This window comes from Megalobrama amblycephala, linkage group LG4, assembly GCF_018812025.1.
Source record: "Megalobrama amblycephala isolate DHTTF-2021 linkage group LG4, ASM1881202v1, whole genome shotgun sequence".
In the NCBI taxonomy this organism is placed as follows: Eukaryota; Metazoa; Chordata; class Actinopteri; order Cypriniformes; family Xenocyprididae; genus Megalobrama; species Megalobrama amblycephala.
The window spans coordinates 25207611-25223687 of NC_063047.1; the positions used below are offsets into that span (position 1 = coordinate 25207611).

General features: G+C 45.3%; 1 long non-coding RNA gene across 2 annotated transcripts in view; it reads left to right on the forward strand.

Moving 5' to 3' along the window:
• Nucleotides 1-7688, forward strand: part of LOC125267162 — a 66458-nt gene extending 58770 nt beyond the window's left edge. For both annotated transcript variants that reach the window (XR_007184625.1, XR_007184626.1), the window contains one exon: nt 7231-7688. This is a non-coding gene — a long non-coding RNA (uncharacterized LOC125267162). The remainder of the gene's footprint in view (nt 1-7230) is intronic.
• The last annotated feature ends 8389 nt before the right edge of the window (nt 7689-16077 follow it).

The following is a 16077-nucleotide window of genomic DNA, read 5'->3' on the forward strand; positions in this document are numbered from 1 at the left end:
ACGTCAGTAGTGACCGACGAATTAGGATCCCAACTAAAGCGCCACAGTTACGAAACCCCTTCCAGTGCTCAACGCGAGCTCTAACCGCCCATAGCACCGGAGGAATGGAGAAGGGGGCGAGCTCATTCCGAGGAGTTTACTGCTGTTTTACCTAATACCCACTAAGTAAACTAGACTACACTGGGAAAGCGAACCCGTAGGGGACGCTGCGGAGGCCACTACCTACCCAAGGGGGAGGAGTTTACGTGGAGAATACACATATGGACTGGCCCGGGGGGCAGTACGCATATGGAGTCCCTGGGATGGCTCCACCTGGGTAGGGGGAGACTCATCTGACAGGTGACAGCAGAGCTGGCTTTGATAAGGGAAAGACACGGACTCGCCGTAGGGAGTTTTAAACCGTGGATAATTACACATATGGGACCGCTCACATAGAGGAGTCACGACATATGGGCCCCAGCCAACAGACAGCGTCAGCGACGGATGTAGGCCTGGCATCAGACACTCCGCAATGTCCGAGCCGAAGGGGGAGGCGGAGGAACTCTGCAGGGTTCGCCAAGCGGGGAACACGACTGGAGTCAAAATATGCACGCATCCGGCCCAGGGGGCGGGAATGGCATTGCAAGCCGACACTTAGAGCGGGTTCAACGCGTCTACCGGCTAGTGGAAGCGAGTATACGGGAAGATACCGGCTCTACACGAAGAATCTATAGAATCTAGCGAACGTGTTAGGTGTCGCCCAGCCCGCAGCTCTACAGATATCTGTCAGCGAGGCGCCATGAGCCAGCGCACAGGAAGAGGCCACCCCTCTAGTGGAGTGGGCTCTCAACCCGAGCGGGCAAGGCACGCCCTGGGACACACGCAGAGCGCGGACGGGACAGAGCAAAGCTAGGGCTGGGTCTGCCTCCTCCGAAGGCAGCGCTTGCAGGTTCACTACCTGATCTCTGAAGGGAGTGGTAGGAACCTTGGGCACATATCCAGGCCTGGGTCTCAGGATGACGTGAGAATCACCGGGCCCGAACTCTAGGCACGCTTCGTCGACCGAAAATGCATGCAGGTCCCCTACCCTCTTAAGGGAAGCCAATGCGACCAGAAGGACAGTTTTCAGAGACATTACTTTCAGGTCGACTGATCGCAAGGGCTCAAAGGGATGACCCCGGAGAGCTGAGAGAACCAGGGTCAGATCCCAAGAGGGTACGGAGGAAGGGCGAGGAGGATTCAGTCTCCTCGCCCCCCTCAGGAACCTGACGATCAGATCGTGTTTCCCCAGGGACTTACCCTCAACTGCGTGGTGATGTGCAGCGATAGCGGCAACATACACCTTCAGGGTGGAGGGAGACAGCATTCGCTCCAACCCTTCTTGCAGGAAGGAAAGCACGGATCTGACCGAGCATAATCGGGGGTCCTCTCGGCGAGAGGCGCACCATTCGACGAACAGGTTCCACTTCAGCGCGTAGAGGCTCCTAGTGGAAGGAGCTCTAGTGGAAGTGATGGTGTCTATGACCGCTTGCGGGAGATCACTCAGAACCTCCGCATCCCGTCCAGGGACCACACGTGGAGGTTCCACAGGTCGGGACGCGGGTGCCATAGGGTGCCCCGTCTCTGAGTCAGGAGGTCCTTCCTCAGAGGAATCGGCCAGGGAGGGGCTGTCGCGAGGAGCATGAGGTCCGAGAACCAGGTCCGAGTGGGCCAGTACGGTGCCACTAACAGAACCTGCTCCCTGTCCTCCCTGACCTTGCACAGGAGTTGTGCGAGAAGGCTCACTGGGGGAAACGCATATTTGCGCAGACCCTGGGGCCAGCTGTGTGCCAGGGCATCCGTGCCGAGCGTGCCGCCGGTCAGGGAATAGAACCACTGGCAGTGGGCAGTTTCTGGGGAGGCAAACAGGTCTACCTGGGCCTCGCCGAAATGCTGCCAAATCAGCTGAACCGCCTGGGGGTGGAGCCGCCACTCGCCCGCAAGTGGAGGCTGCCGTGAGAGCTCGTCGGCTGCACAGTTGAGCACACCTGGGACATGAGTGGCCCGAAGGGACCTCAGATGCTTCTGACTCCACAACAAGAGATGGCGGGCGAGTTGCGACATGCGACGGGAGCGTAGACCACCTTGACGGTTGATGTACGCAACGGCCACAGTACTGTCCGAGCGGACCAGTACGTGCTTGTCTGACAGCAGCTCCTTGAAGCGGGCCAGAGCAAGACGTACTGCAAGCAACTCGAGGCAATTGATATGCCAATGCAGCTGAGGCCCCGTCCAAAGGCCCGATACTGCATGCCCGTTGTACGTGGCCCCCCATCCCGTGGCAGAGGCATCTGTGGAGACCACAGCATGCCTGGACACTTGTTCGAGGGGTACTCCGGCCCGCAGGAACGAAGGGTCCGACCACCGGACAAGGGTGCGACGGCAGGTCGGTGTCACGGGGACACGGAGCGTGCCGCGCTGCCACGCCCATCTCGTGACCCGGCCGTGGAGCCAGTGTTGAAGCGGCCTCATATGGAGCAATCCGAGCGGCGTGACCGCGGCTGCAGATGCCATATGCCCCAGGAGCCTCTGAAAATCTTTCAGTGGGGCCGCTTTTCTGCACTTGAGCGAGCTCAGGCAGTTCAACACCGACTGGATGCGCGCCTCAGTGAGACGCGCAGTCCGTGCGACCGAGTCTAGCTCGAGACCGAGATAAGAGATCCTCTGCTCGGGGGCGAGTTTGCTCTTGTCCCAGTTGACCCGAAGACCAAACCGGCTGAGGTGAGCTAAAACCATGTCCCTGTCTTCGCACAACTGCTCTCGCGAGCTGGCCAGGATCAACCAGTCGTCGAGATAGTTGAGAATACGAAAATGCATCTTGAACGGCATCCTGTGAAGATACCGGTTCAAAACGCGCAGATCCAGGATTGGCCGTAGCCCACCGCTCTTCTTCGGTACAATGAAGTAGGGGCTGTAGAACCCTGACTTCATATCGGCTGGAGGGACCGGCTCGATTGCATCCTTCGCCAGTAGGACAGCAATCTCCGCCCGGAGAACAGGTGCACTGTCCAACGACACTTGAGTGAAGTGGACACCCCTGAAAACCGGGGGACGCCGGGCGAACTGAATCGCATAGCAGAGTCTGATAGTGCGAATGAGCCAGCGGGACGGGCTGGGAAGCGTGGTCCACGCCTCCAGACTCCAAGCTAGCGGGACCAAAGGCACCACAGACGCACCGGGGGTGGGGCAGTGAGGCAGAGTACGGGGACCCGACTCGGACGGCATCGAAGCGACCCGGAGTGTGGTCAGACTCTGAGAGGCAGCAGTGCGTATGGGAGACGGCGCACGAGACGATGCTGGCGGAATGGGAGGGGGTGCGAGCGGCAAGGCGGGGCCTGGCACACTGGCAGACGCGCCCTCTTGTGACCTGGAGTTTGAGGAAACTGCTCTTTTTGTGATAAAGTGGGTACCGCTGGACTCCGGGGAGCCAGCGACGGTAGACGGACAGACAACACAAATTCCCCCCGGCCCTCCTCCGGGGGTGGGAGAGAAGATGGAACACTCTCCCGACGAGCAAGAACCTTCCCCTCCAGGTCGCCCGTCTCAGGGCCGTGATGTCTTCGACCGTTTGCCACCTGGCTTGGCACGTCCGCGACCGGCACCCTGCTGTTTGGCTGGTGTAGACTGCTGCTTTGCCGACTTAGCAGGGGCGGAGGACGACGCAGGCGGGCGCCCTCGGCGACGAGCAGGCTGAGGCTGAGCCACAGGCGGCTGGGTGGAGGCAGCAGCGGACCGCCGTGGCATAACGTGTTTGATGGCCTCAGCCTGCTTCTGTGCAGCGGAGAACTGTTGGGCAAAGCTCTCCACTGCGTCACCGAAAAGGCCGACCGGAGACACGGGGGAATCCAGGAACCGATGTTTGTCGGTTTCCCGCATGTCTGCCAGGGTCAGCCAGAGGTGCCGTTGCTGGACTACCAGAGTAGACATCGCGTGACCAATAGAGCGTGCTGTCACCTTCGTTCAGTGGCAGCGCGCAGCTCCCCAAGCAACTGTTGGTCAGGCCCTTCCTGGGGCATCTCCGACAGCGCCTTTGCCTGGTAAACCTGCAAAAGGGCCATCGCGTGCAGGGCGGAGGCAGCCTGCCTACAGGCTCTGTAAGCCTTCTCAGTCAGACCAGCTGAGAACTTACAGGCCCGGGACGGGAGGCGCGGCTCACCACGCCAGCCAGTGGCCGTTGGACACAACTGCATCGCAACAGACCGCTCGACTGGCGGGATCCTCGCGTATCCCCTGGCTTCCCCGCCGTCCAGGGAGGTGAAGGCGGACAAGGGACCGGGCCTTGCACGAACACTATACGGTGCTTGCCAAGACCTGGTCACCTCATCGTGCACTTCCGGAAGAAGGGCATTGGGGCGGGACGCTGGATCTGACCAGCGCGACCCCCCCCCCCCAAGTACCAATCATCCAACCGAGATGGGCCGGGGCAGGGTGGAGGATTCCACTCGAGCCCGACACACATGGCGGCCCGGGAAAGCACAGCCGTCAACTCGGGATCCGACTCAGCCAACGCTACCGTTCCGGAGGGCCGCAGCGCAGCCGGATCTTCCTCTCCCGAGGACTCTGGCTCACCTTCCGATGCAGAGATCGACATCTGCTCCGCTGCAGGCGCACCAAAGGTAACGGCTGGACAGTCCGTAGAGGGCCCAGCGGAAACCAACGGCGGCACGATGGGTTGCGGTGCTGGTGAGGCGGCAGGGGCCCGCGGAGCGGTGCTCGGCGGGGAAGCCCTGACCATGATCCTCAAGTCACCCTTCCTATACGCCGCCGAACCGTCATTCCGACCGGGGCCGGAAAAAACGGTCGAACGGGGCATAGGGGAGGGGACCCCCGCTTCCTGAGACTTCAGGAAGGAGAGTCTAGACCTCAGCACCGCGATAGTCATATTCCCGCAATGGGAACATGAACCATCCACAAAAGCTGCTTCTGCGTGCTGAACGCCCAAACACGAGATGCAGCGATTGTGCCCATCAGCAGGGACCAGGGAACGACCGCATCCAGTAACGCATAGACGAAATGACATACTGTCAGGGTTCGTCTGTAAAGCTCTTTTAGAAGGGGAACAGTCAGCTCACTCGTGCTGAAGCACACAGGGAGTGACGCGATGTGTGCAGGTACACCACTCCCTGACACACACCGGGGAAACCGGCCCAAATCGCAACACACTCTAATCTTTTAGTTGTGGAGATTTGAGGGTTGCTGTTAAAACAGCAGTTGAGAGCTTTAAGCTCAGGCTCCCCGGAAGCTTGCGACCTCGCTGAAGTGCCTTAACTGCCAACACAAACAGCGCTGTTGATCCTCTTCTGAGGCAGTTTTAGTTTCACTTTGAAGAAAAAGTCTTTTTCTGAAGCAGGACAACAGTGTTTGGCTCCGAAGCGAAAGACAGAGTGCGATTGCATCTGCTTCCTATTTATATACACCTGTCGGGGGCGGTGCGCATTATGCAAATATCGCACGGCAATTCCATTGGCTTGTTTTAGTTCACACGAAGCTGATAGGGCTCTCTAAGCGATATCCCAATTCGTCGGTCACTACTAACGTACGTCGAACGTGACTGACTGAAAGGGAACACCAATTTTTTCATCTCTACACTGGTTACCTATTAAATTCTGTATCGATTATAAAGTATTGCTACTGACCTATAAGGCTCTAAATTGTTTAGCTCCTGTGTACTTAACCGATCTTCTACTGCCCTACAATCCTTCACGCTCTTTAAGATCACAAAACTCTGGAATAGCCTTCCTGATAATGTTCGGGGCTCAGACTTGCTCACCCAGTTTAAATCTAGATTAAAGACACATCTCTTTAGCCAAGCATTCAAATAATGCATCTCATATCAGATTAATTGCCCATGACTATCTTTGCTTAATGTTATGAACAGCAGCTACGCTAATTATTCTCCATTTGCTTTTCTGTTTTATCTTGGGACGCCCGTCCCGAGGTGACTAGAGAGGACATCAGCTTCAGCTTCATATATACTGTATGTGTATGGAGAAAAACAAAATCACATTTTGGGATTTAATGATGTATTATGCATTTGCACTGTCTTCAGTGGCTTGAAAGAGTGAGACAGAAAAAACTTAGTTTCATATAATTGAGTTTTGAAGAGAGGGATTTATTCCTTTAACAGCTGAGTAACCCCATCCTTACTCTTACTCTCTTTCTCTCTCTCTCTCTTTCAACACAATGGACCTCTTGTTGTGTATCAAGGGGCTTGGGAGTGATATTACCCCACTTTGCCCCACAGGAAACAGAGCAAACACCCAAGACCTCTCCCGTCTTTTCTTCTCCTTCATTCCTGTGCTCTCGGTGTACCCCCACAGTACAAAAAGACATCCTGTCAACCCACGGATATTAGATAAAGTGGAAATTAACTATATTGGCACATCAAATAAAGCAGTTAGATGAAGATTAAAGCCATCTAAATTGCTGTATCATATTACACACTGGCAGCACATCAGTCATTTAAAATGAAATATTTGATAGCTAAACAATGCTACAACGTGTAGTACACAGATATACAATACATGTTTGGATATAGAAAAGAAAAGCTGTCTTAATATTAGCCATGCCACTCTCATGGACATGCATAAGAGGAGGTGTGACATTAAAATGCGTACTGACAAAGCTAGTGAGAGCATCAGTCATTTTCACACGTACGGCTATAACATGTTTAATCCAGCAGCAGATGTAGGCTACTTCATCGTTATTAGACCTGAATAAACACTGCGGGTGACAGCTCTCTGGCAGGATTCAGGGAAATTTTGAAGATGTACTGGTTTTAGTTCATTACTTTGGAAATGCAAACAAAAATAAGGCAGGTATTAATACACATTCAAAGTCAGTCTTTGTTTATGGGTGTGTAAATGCACTGGTTAGCTTTCTTTTACTGTATGACCTACCCTGGAAGTAGGTCAACAGGAAGAATTCATTTGTATCCACCTGCTTTAAATGAACAAACACACAGCAAATGCTCATAAGTGCGTTTGTGTGCATGAGAGTATTTGCACACACTGTTGAAATTTAAATTAGATGGCTGGTATGACAGAGTCTCTCTTCTCACACCCACACACATTCAAATGTGCTGTGAGCAGCAATGTATGATGGTCATTTCTCATCTTTGTTGTTTGTGGCATTTCTTTGTTTTTATCTGTTTGTATAACATCTACAATCTTCTCATTCTATTTTTTTCTTTATCTCTTTATCTTCCCATAGGTGTCAGAAATAATTGCCTTGGAGCTGTGGCACAAACGGGTAGTGCAAGTTCATGATTTATAAGAGCTGCAATGCTCACAGGGACACGGGTTTGAATCTGGCCTGCACCATTTTCTGTCCCATTCCTCATATCTGTCTGTGCACATTCCCGATTGTCCCTGTTTTAAAGGAAGAGTCTATAAATTAAGAAAAATGGCTTTAAGCTCCAGTTATTTTAGTACCTTCTTTGAATAGGATACACATTATAAGGCCTGAAACTGTTAAGAAGGATTTAAAAATAAATAAATAAATAAATGGTCAGTAAAAGTAGATGCTTAACCTTTGGAAAGTTTCAGCATTAACAACTGGCTAAATATTATGTTTTTGGTCATTTAAATTACTAATTTTTATAACTAAATATAAATAATTACAAATAATTTTGGTAACACTTTAGTATAGGTAACACATATAAACTATTAACTATGTCTTTTCCCTCAATAAACTCCTAATTTACTGCTTATTAATAGTTAGTAAGATAGTTGTTAAGTTTAGGTATTGGGTAGGATTAAGAATGTCGAATAAGGTCTTGCAGAATAAGGCATTAATATGTGCTTAATAAGTACTAATAAATAGCCAATATTCTAGTAATATGCATGCTAATAAGCAACTAGTTAAATGACCCTAAAATAAAGTGTTACCATAATTTTATACTATTAATTGAAAATCTGTTTATGTCCTATTATGTGAACATTATGATGTTGATCTTTATTAATCTAATTGTTTGAATTTAATTGTTGGATGGTCAAGAAGGTCAAAACCTCTGAAGTAGAACAATCCAAAATCCCCATTTTTGGGAGATGTACAGATATTTGATGTTTAAAATGAGGTTAATTGTTATATGGTAGTTTACTGATTACTGGTTTGTGTGTAATAAAACACCAAAGTGTACTGCATTTGGGCAAGTGCCATTTCGTGCCTCTTTTTGAACATTATTTTGAGCAACGACACTGTTGCCTGATCGTTCTGTTTTTCTCCTAGGTTATATATGCGTTTTATCAAATCAACTGAGATAATCGTTAGCTTAAACCATGTGATTTTAGTTTGATTTGCATGCTAGGCGGAAGAGAAGGAAATGTTTAAACTTTCTCTTTGCCCCAACACAGCCACAAACACACACCGAACCTCAATTTGCATTCCTCACTAACAGGTGTGACATCCAGCTGCTTCAAGAGAAAAATGAAAATAGATCAGTGTTTTCTCGGTCAAGGAAATGAATGCTAACGTGCTGCACTGTTGGATGGAGAAGAACTACACCCAGGAATGGAATGGGGAACGTAGGGTGGCACATAAAGAATGTGTGTCTCTGTGTGTGAGAGAGAGAGTTTGTAGAGCCTCTGGGTAACCAAAATTGTTCTTTTGCAATATTTGTGCAGGTTCATCATGTGCTTGCGTTGTTGAAGTGTGCTGCAAGAGGAATGGAATGGATGTTTGTTATTGTGTTTGTGTGTGTTTTCTGCTCTATTTCTGGAGAAATGGAGGTATGTACAGTTATCTACAGTGACATGCATGCCTTATCATTTGTTAAAGCCATTGTGTGTTTTATATGGCAGGTGGGTCTTTCAAGTTATTTAGAGCAGGAAATATGTACACTAGTGTTCAAAAGTTTTGAGTCGGTGAGATTTTTAAAATGGTTTTGAAAGAGTCTGCATTTATATGATCAAAATACAGTGTGTCTGTGTGTGTGTGTAGATTCCATACTTCTTCCTTAGGATGAAGCCATATTATCATAATATGAGGTCTGTTCAGGGTGGTGGGATACAAAAACCGGTTAAGATTTATGTTGGAATGAATTCCAACCAATAATTTTTTTATGCAAATTTCTCATTCTTCTCATGACTGGCATAGTTGTGCCTCTTGTGTCAACTCGTTTGTAATCTCCAAAAATAAGCACCAAAATACCTGCTTCAATGACATGGATCTCACCAAACCCGATTGCAAAAAAGTTGGGACACTGTACAAATTGTGAATAAAAACAGAATGCAATGATGTGGAAGTTTCAAATTTCAATATTTTATTCAGAATACAACATGACATATCAAATGTTTAAACTGAGAAAATGTATCATTTTAAGGGAAAAATAAGTTGATTTTAAATTTCATGGCATCAACACATCTCAAAAAAGTTGGGACAAGGCCATGTTTACCACTGTGTGGCATCCCCTCTTCTTTTTATAACAGTCTGCAAATGTCTGGGGACTGAGGAGACAAGTTGCACAAGTTTAGGAAAAGGAATGTTGTCCCATTCTTGTCTAATACAGGCTTCTAGTTGCTCAACTGTCTTAGGTCTTCTTTGTCGCATCTTCCTCTTTATGATGCGCCAAATGTTTTCTATGGGTGAAAGATCTGGACTGCAGGCTGGCCATTTCAGTACCCGGATCCTTCTTCTACGCAGCCATGATGTTGTAATTGATGCAGTATGTGTCTGGCATTGTCATGTTGGAAAATGCAAGGTCTTCCCTGAAAGAGATGACGTCTGGATGGGAGCATATGTTGTTCTAGAACTTGGATATACCTTTCAGCATTGATGGTGCCTTTCCAGATGTGTAAGCTGCCCATGCCACATGCACTCATGCAACCCCATACCATCAGAGATGCAGGCTTCTGAACTGAGCACTGATAACAACTTGGGTTGTCCTTGTCCTCTTTAGTCCAGATGACATGGCGTCCCAGTTTTCCAAAAAGAACTTCAAATTTTGATTCGTCTGACCACAGAACAGTTTTCCACTTTGCCACAGTTCATTTTAAATGAGCCTTGGCCCAGAGAAAACGCCTGCGCTTCTGGATCATGTTTAGATATGGCTTCTTTTTTGACCTATAGAGTTTTAGCCGGCAACGGCGAATGGCACGGTGGATTGTGTTCACCGACAATGTTTTCTGGAAGCCCATGTTGTGATTTCCATTACAGTAGCATTCCTGCATGTGATGCAGTGCCGTCTAAAGGCCCGAAGATCACGGGCATCCAGTATGGTTTTCTGGCCTTGACCCTTACGGACAGAGATTGTTCCAGATTCTCTGAATCTTTGGATGATATTATGCACTATAGATGATGATAACTTCAAACTCTTTGCAGTTTTTCTCTGAGAAACTCCTTTCTGATATTGCTCCACTATTTTTCGCCGCAGCAATGGGGGAATTGGTGATCCTCTGCCCATCTTGACTTCTGAGAGACACTGCCACTCTGAGAGGCTCTTTTTATACCCAATCATGTTGCCAATTTACCTAATAAGTTGCAAATTGGTCCTCCAGCTGTTCCTTATATGTACATTTAACTTTTCCGGCCTCTTATTGCTACCTTTCCCAACTTTTTTGGAATGTGTAGCTCTCATGAAATCCAAAATGAGGCAATATTTGGCATGACATTTCAAAATGTCTCACTTTCAACATTTGATATGTTATCTAAGTGTTATGCAAATGCTAAAGGGATAGTTCACCCAAAAATGAAAATTCTATCATCATTTACTTACCCTCAAGTTGTTCCAGACTTGTATGAATTTCTTTCTTCTGCTGAACACAAAAAATATGTTTTGAAGAATATCGATAACAAAACAGTTCATGGGTCCCATTGACTTCTATGGGGCCTATCAACTGTTTGGTTACCAACATTATTCAAAATAGCTCTTTCAGCAGTAGAAAGAAATTCCTATAATTCTGAAACCACATGAGGGTGAGTAAATGATCACAAAATTTTCATTTTTAGGTGAACTATCCCTTAATGCCTTGAATATCTCTTTGATTAAAATTTGGAAAATGTGCAAGAAGTGTCATGTGATGGGGAATTCTAGGAACAGTTCAGTGCTTGCTGGGCATTCCACAGCTGATAAAATGATGTTGTAATGACTTGGAGCAGTTTGGACACTGTTGAGGTCTGAATAAAGCAGGCACAGATGCGTATCATTCCTCATGGTAGATGTTCCCTCACCTCAATGCACTACCATACACTTCAGTGCTACTGAAGATAATTTGAATACTCTTTTTAGAAGAATGCTTGGACATTATTCAAAAAGTATGTATGAGTGTGTGTATGAATAAACCAGTTATGTTCTCGCTAACAATATCTCTTTGACTAGAAGGGGTCAGCCACCTTTGCATCAGTATTTTTGTCTTGTTTACCTTTAACTAGATCATTTCTTTTGATTAAACACTCCTGCTATTAATTTATTAAATAACTGCCTTTAATGGAAACATTGTGTCCAGTATATAATTTTTTTTTTCAGCCTTTCTGTCTATTGAACTTGTTTTCACAATTAAAAGAGCTCCAAGATGGCTGAATTTCAGAAAAGGCAGTTGCTGGGAATGAATGTCTTTGTGCTGGGCTCCTGCTGAGCACTGATCCAGTTCCAGTGCACAGATGACTATTTGGTAATGGGCAAGCTTTGGTCTGGGTGAATATCCTCTTCTTTTCTTAAACACTTATCCTGGATTTCACACCAGACTAGTCTAATCTGTACCGAGTTACAGAAATAGGGAATTTATACTTCCCACTGAGATTTACCCTCCTGTTCATGGACACACTTACACATAGACAGACATATGCTGCCTGATATCCTATTAAAATTGCAAAACCAAGCAATACTAACACGTTAAAAGAATTCAGAATTAATGCATACTTCCTTTTTTAGAGACCGAAATGGATAGAAGAATAGAAACTCTCTCAAGACATATTCAGAATGCCATACTACCCATTAGGCACATTTTCTGTATGCATGATCAACTCTATTTGGCAAAAATGTGCAGTATACAACCAGACCGCATTGCAGTCTATAATGACTTGACCTTCTATTTCGATTATGACAAATTAACTGGAAGTAATATCAACTGCGATTTTAAATATTAACTTGGTTTCTCATTAACAGACCTCCAAAAGTTAATCTGCTGTATTTTACACAAAATTGGATTTTAAAATATTACGGTATTAGTTTCTAAAATCACAAATAGATGCTTCTTGCTTATGTAACCATGTACATAGTGAGGTCATATGCAAATTAAGTAATTGCATTCTGCAGTTAATACAGATATTTTAAATATTATTAAAATCTCATGCTACGGTATATACCGTGTCATATGCAGTTTGTTAGTATTCGCCAGTCTTTGTTGAAGCTGCTTAGTGAGAGTTGTTGAGCAGCACACAAGGCTCTAGTGTTGTAGGCCAGGGCCAGGGTCTTGCCCAGCTGTCTGCCCAAGAAGGGTGAGCTTAGGGTGGGCCTCTTGTTCCTGCTCCTCCCCTCCAGAGCAGCTGTCAGGAGCTTGGAGAAATGACCTATTCAGAGCAAGGACATAAGAGCAGTGTTTAAGAGCCCTGGTGAAGACTGATGGGCTACATTCACATACATGCACACACTTACATTCATGCATACGTGAAGTGGGCACACATGAGATCACGTGGTAAACGCAAATTGATTCACACACAAATGCTGACACCTGCATGAACACAAAGAGTTTCTTACAGAGTATACAAAATGCTCAATGAATATTAAATACTTCACAAATAAAGATGCACACATCCATATTACTTCTTTACTCTTCAGCCCCTTTTCAATGCTTGGTGATCAATCTCATATATATTCTTAACAAATGCATTTTTCCTTCTAGTTGTAAGTGCCAACAGCTTTGTGATTTCATTTCAAGTGCTTGTCAAAGGTGAGCATGCAGGCGTAGATCCATTTCCTGTGACCCTGTGAACGTCTCCATGCTGTCTAAATATTTATGAGCCTTTGGACGACTCATGCAATGGAAAATGTGATGGAAAATACATACACTGTGACCATTCCCCACCTTTGACCAAGACATCGAGTTCAAGCAATCCATCATGCACTAACCTGAAAATCTAAATGAAAAAAAAAATACACTTAAATCAGAAAAGAAATGTTACTTTTACATAATGGCTTAATGTGTGTGAATGAAAACTCACTGCAGTCCAGAAACAACACTCCTGAGTCGACCATAACTTCTGAGTAAATTGGATGTGCGACAGGGTTGAGTCTGTTAACAAGCAAGCTGAGGGAAGGTAACAAGCCATGAAAGCTAGTTAAAGCATTTCAGTGAAGGTGTCAGCAGCTGCTGAGAGATAACACAGTAAAACTCAGCTGATAAGGAGATTAATTTACAATTCTTAAATGAACATCTGCAAAGGTTCGTTCTTCATAGCCTGTGCAGAATAAATCACGTCTAAATGTACCCGCACACCTCCACATGCGACAAAACGCACGCTGCCTTGCCATAATCCGATGATGGATTTTTATGACAAACAATTATACCGGCCCACAGAAGTGCTTCTGTCCGCTGAGGATGGCGTGTTCATTTGCATCCACTGAATGAGCTGTTGCCCCGGTCTAATGTGTTTGTACCTTGAGGCCCTCTGCAATGACTGTCATAGTGAACGTTGGTTGATTAATGCTCCTCCATCAGCTGCTTTGAAGGTTTTAGTATTCTGTCGAGTAGAGGTGAAGCCATACTGTGGAAATAAGCTTTTGGCAAAGGTTTAAGCAGTGGCATGTTTTGCTAAAGTTATCTGAGCACTTACTGAGCACTTAGCCTGGGTGAATCTTTTAGCATGATAGCATGCTAAAACAGAGGCAGGAGACAAACTGAGAGCTGATTAGTCAGCAGTGAAGACACACTGTGTGATCCTTGAATATGAGGTCATACGTTGGTCAACGTCATTTAGGAGCTGTTTACGTTCATTTACACGACAACAGCGTTTCGGTGGCCTGAAAAAGCAAACTTTTTTTCAAAGTGCAAGTTTTTGAAAAGATACTGTTGTCATCTCAGTGTAAACTGAAAAAACGTGAATCTGTGAAAACGGTGACGTCATGTACATGCGTATAACATATTTAGTCAATCCACCTTACGTGTTTTATGTGAATGTGCAAGACTTCCGATTTATTAGCCGCTATAGGAAAATAACGAGAAGAATATCAAAGTGCAGTAAACTGTAAAAATATGGTGGATAGGCTTTGTAAAAGAATGCGTATGGGCAGGCGCGTAGTCTAAATTAAAGTTAACCTGAACAGATTTTCCTGTCCCCCTTGAGTTATGGTCCTGATAAACCATCTAAACCAGTACTTCAACCTTTGTGACTCAAACCCAGCTTACAAAAATATGTTCTAAGAACATTTTCTATAATGTTCCCATTAAGTTTTGAAAATATTTCCTAATATTCTCTGAAAATTCTCTGATAATTTTGCATTTAGTATCATTGAAAAAATGACTGCTCTCTGTCTAAACCATCTGAAAAAAAGTAGTAAGTAGCTAATAATGTTTAAAAAGTGTTCCATGATGCATTAATAACACTTTTAAGCGAATGTTTTCATAACATTATTAAAGACCAGATAACTTTGAACGAACGTTCTATTAATGTTACTGGAAGAATTTTTGTTCATAACTCCATAGAGAACCTCGCCAGAACATTAGCTAAAGTTCTGAGAATGTTAGCTGGGAAGTCCCTCTATAGTCCCTCTATTAGTCAGATGTCCTCATTTACACTCTTAGAAATGTTTTTATTGGCAAAGGTTCTTTACTGGAATATGGTTTAATGAAGAACCCTTAACATCCATGGAAATGTTCCATTTCACAAAAGGTTCTTTAAATTGGGGGAAAAAAAAGATTCTTCAGGTTATTGTTTTTCACTAAGAAAAAAATATACATTTCCACTTAAAGTTTCTTTTGGGAACCCAAAATGACATTGCTGTCAAAACCCCCTTTTGGAACGTTATTTTTAAGAGTGTAGGGCAGGATAAAATATTTTCAGTATTTCTGCTGTAATTATGACAAAGTTGCTTGTTTTCAAACCTTTATTTATTAACCTAAACTGGAATTATTTATATATTTAATTAACCACAATGCATTTTGTAATTACAGAAGTTTTAATAACAGCATGTTCTTCAGTAAAATCAATAGTTATTGAGGGAATTGAGAAACATGATTTCAGTCCCCCTGGTTGAGAACCACTTATCTAGACAAACTAACAGTTTGTGTTTGTTGAAGATGACCAGCTTTGTCCAGTTAGAATCCAAGTTAATCAAGCTACCATAAAGGCAAAGAACGTTTAATAGAAGAAATCCCCACACACACACCCCTCCATTTGATATGCATGATCGCACAGTCACACACACACAAGTCAATATGGTGCTTAAACCATTCACCTTCTGGGAACATCTTATCTTGGGTGGTTTGATTGTGTTTTCACTGTGGCAACGTTATGATTGAGGAATGCACCTGATGTTGCAGGCAGTGACATGACGAGATCTACATCAAGACTGTTGATGTTATGCAGGCTGCATTTCTCAAATGTGTGTATGTGTGATTGTGCAGTCTGACATTCACTGGTGTATGAGCAGCACATGTCTAGGCCGTGACTGCAAGTGAAAAAGAGTGTCATTGTCAAAAAGCATGTGTTTGTTTGTGTGTTTGGCTTGCACTCTATTGCGTATCCACCACATTTCCACTCTTATCTCTCATCTCCATGCATGGCAAATCATGAGTGCACACACCCGGCTTTGAAAAGCTGACAGTGTGTTTGTTGATGTCAAGCACCAGCGTGTTTCAGGGATTATATCCTCACTTTCTTCTTTCTTTGGTATCCACAAGAAGAACAAAGGGAGGCAGGAATCCTCAGAAGGTTCTGGGGTTTTCCTCTCTCATTTTGAGATGAGGGTTGCTGAAAATATTTAAGATAAAGGAGAAAAGAAGAGAAGAGCAACCAAGAGCTATGCTGTTTTCAAAGTCTTCCTTTTAGGTTTTGTTGGATAATTTTAGAATTATGCAATTCCTCTGATTGATATCCTAAGTAGATCAAAATTTTTAAAATTAT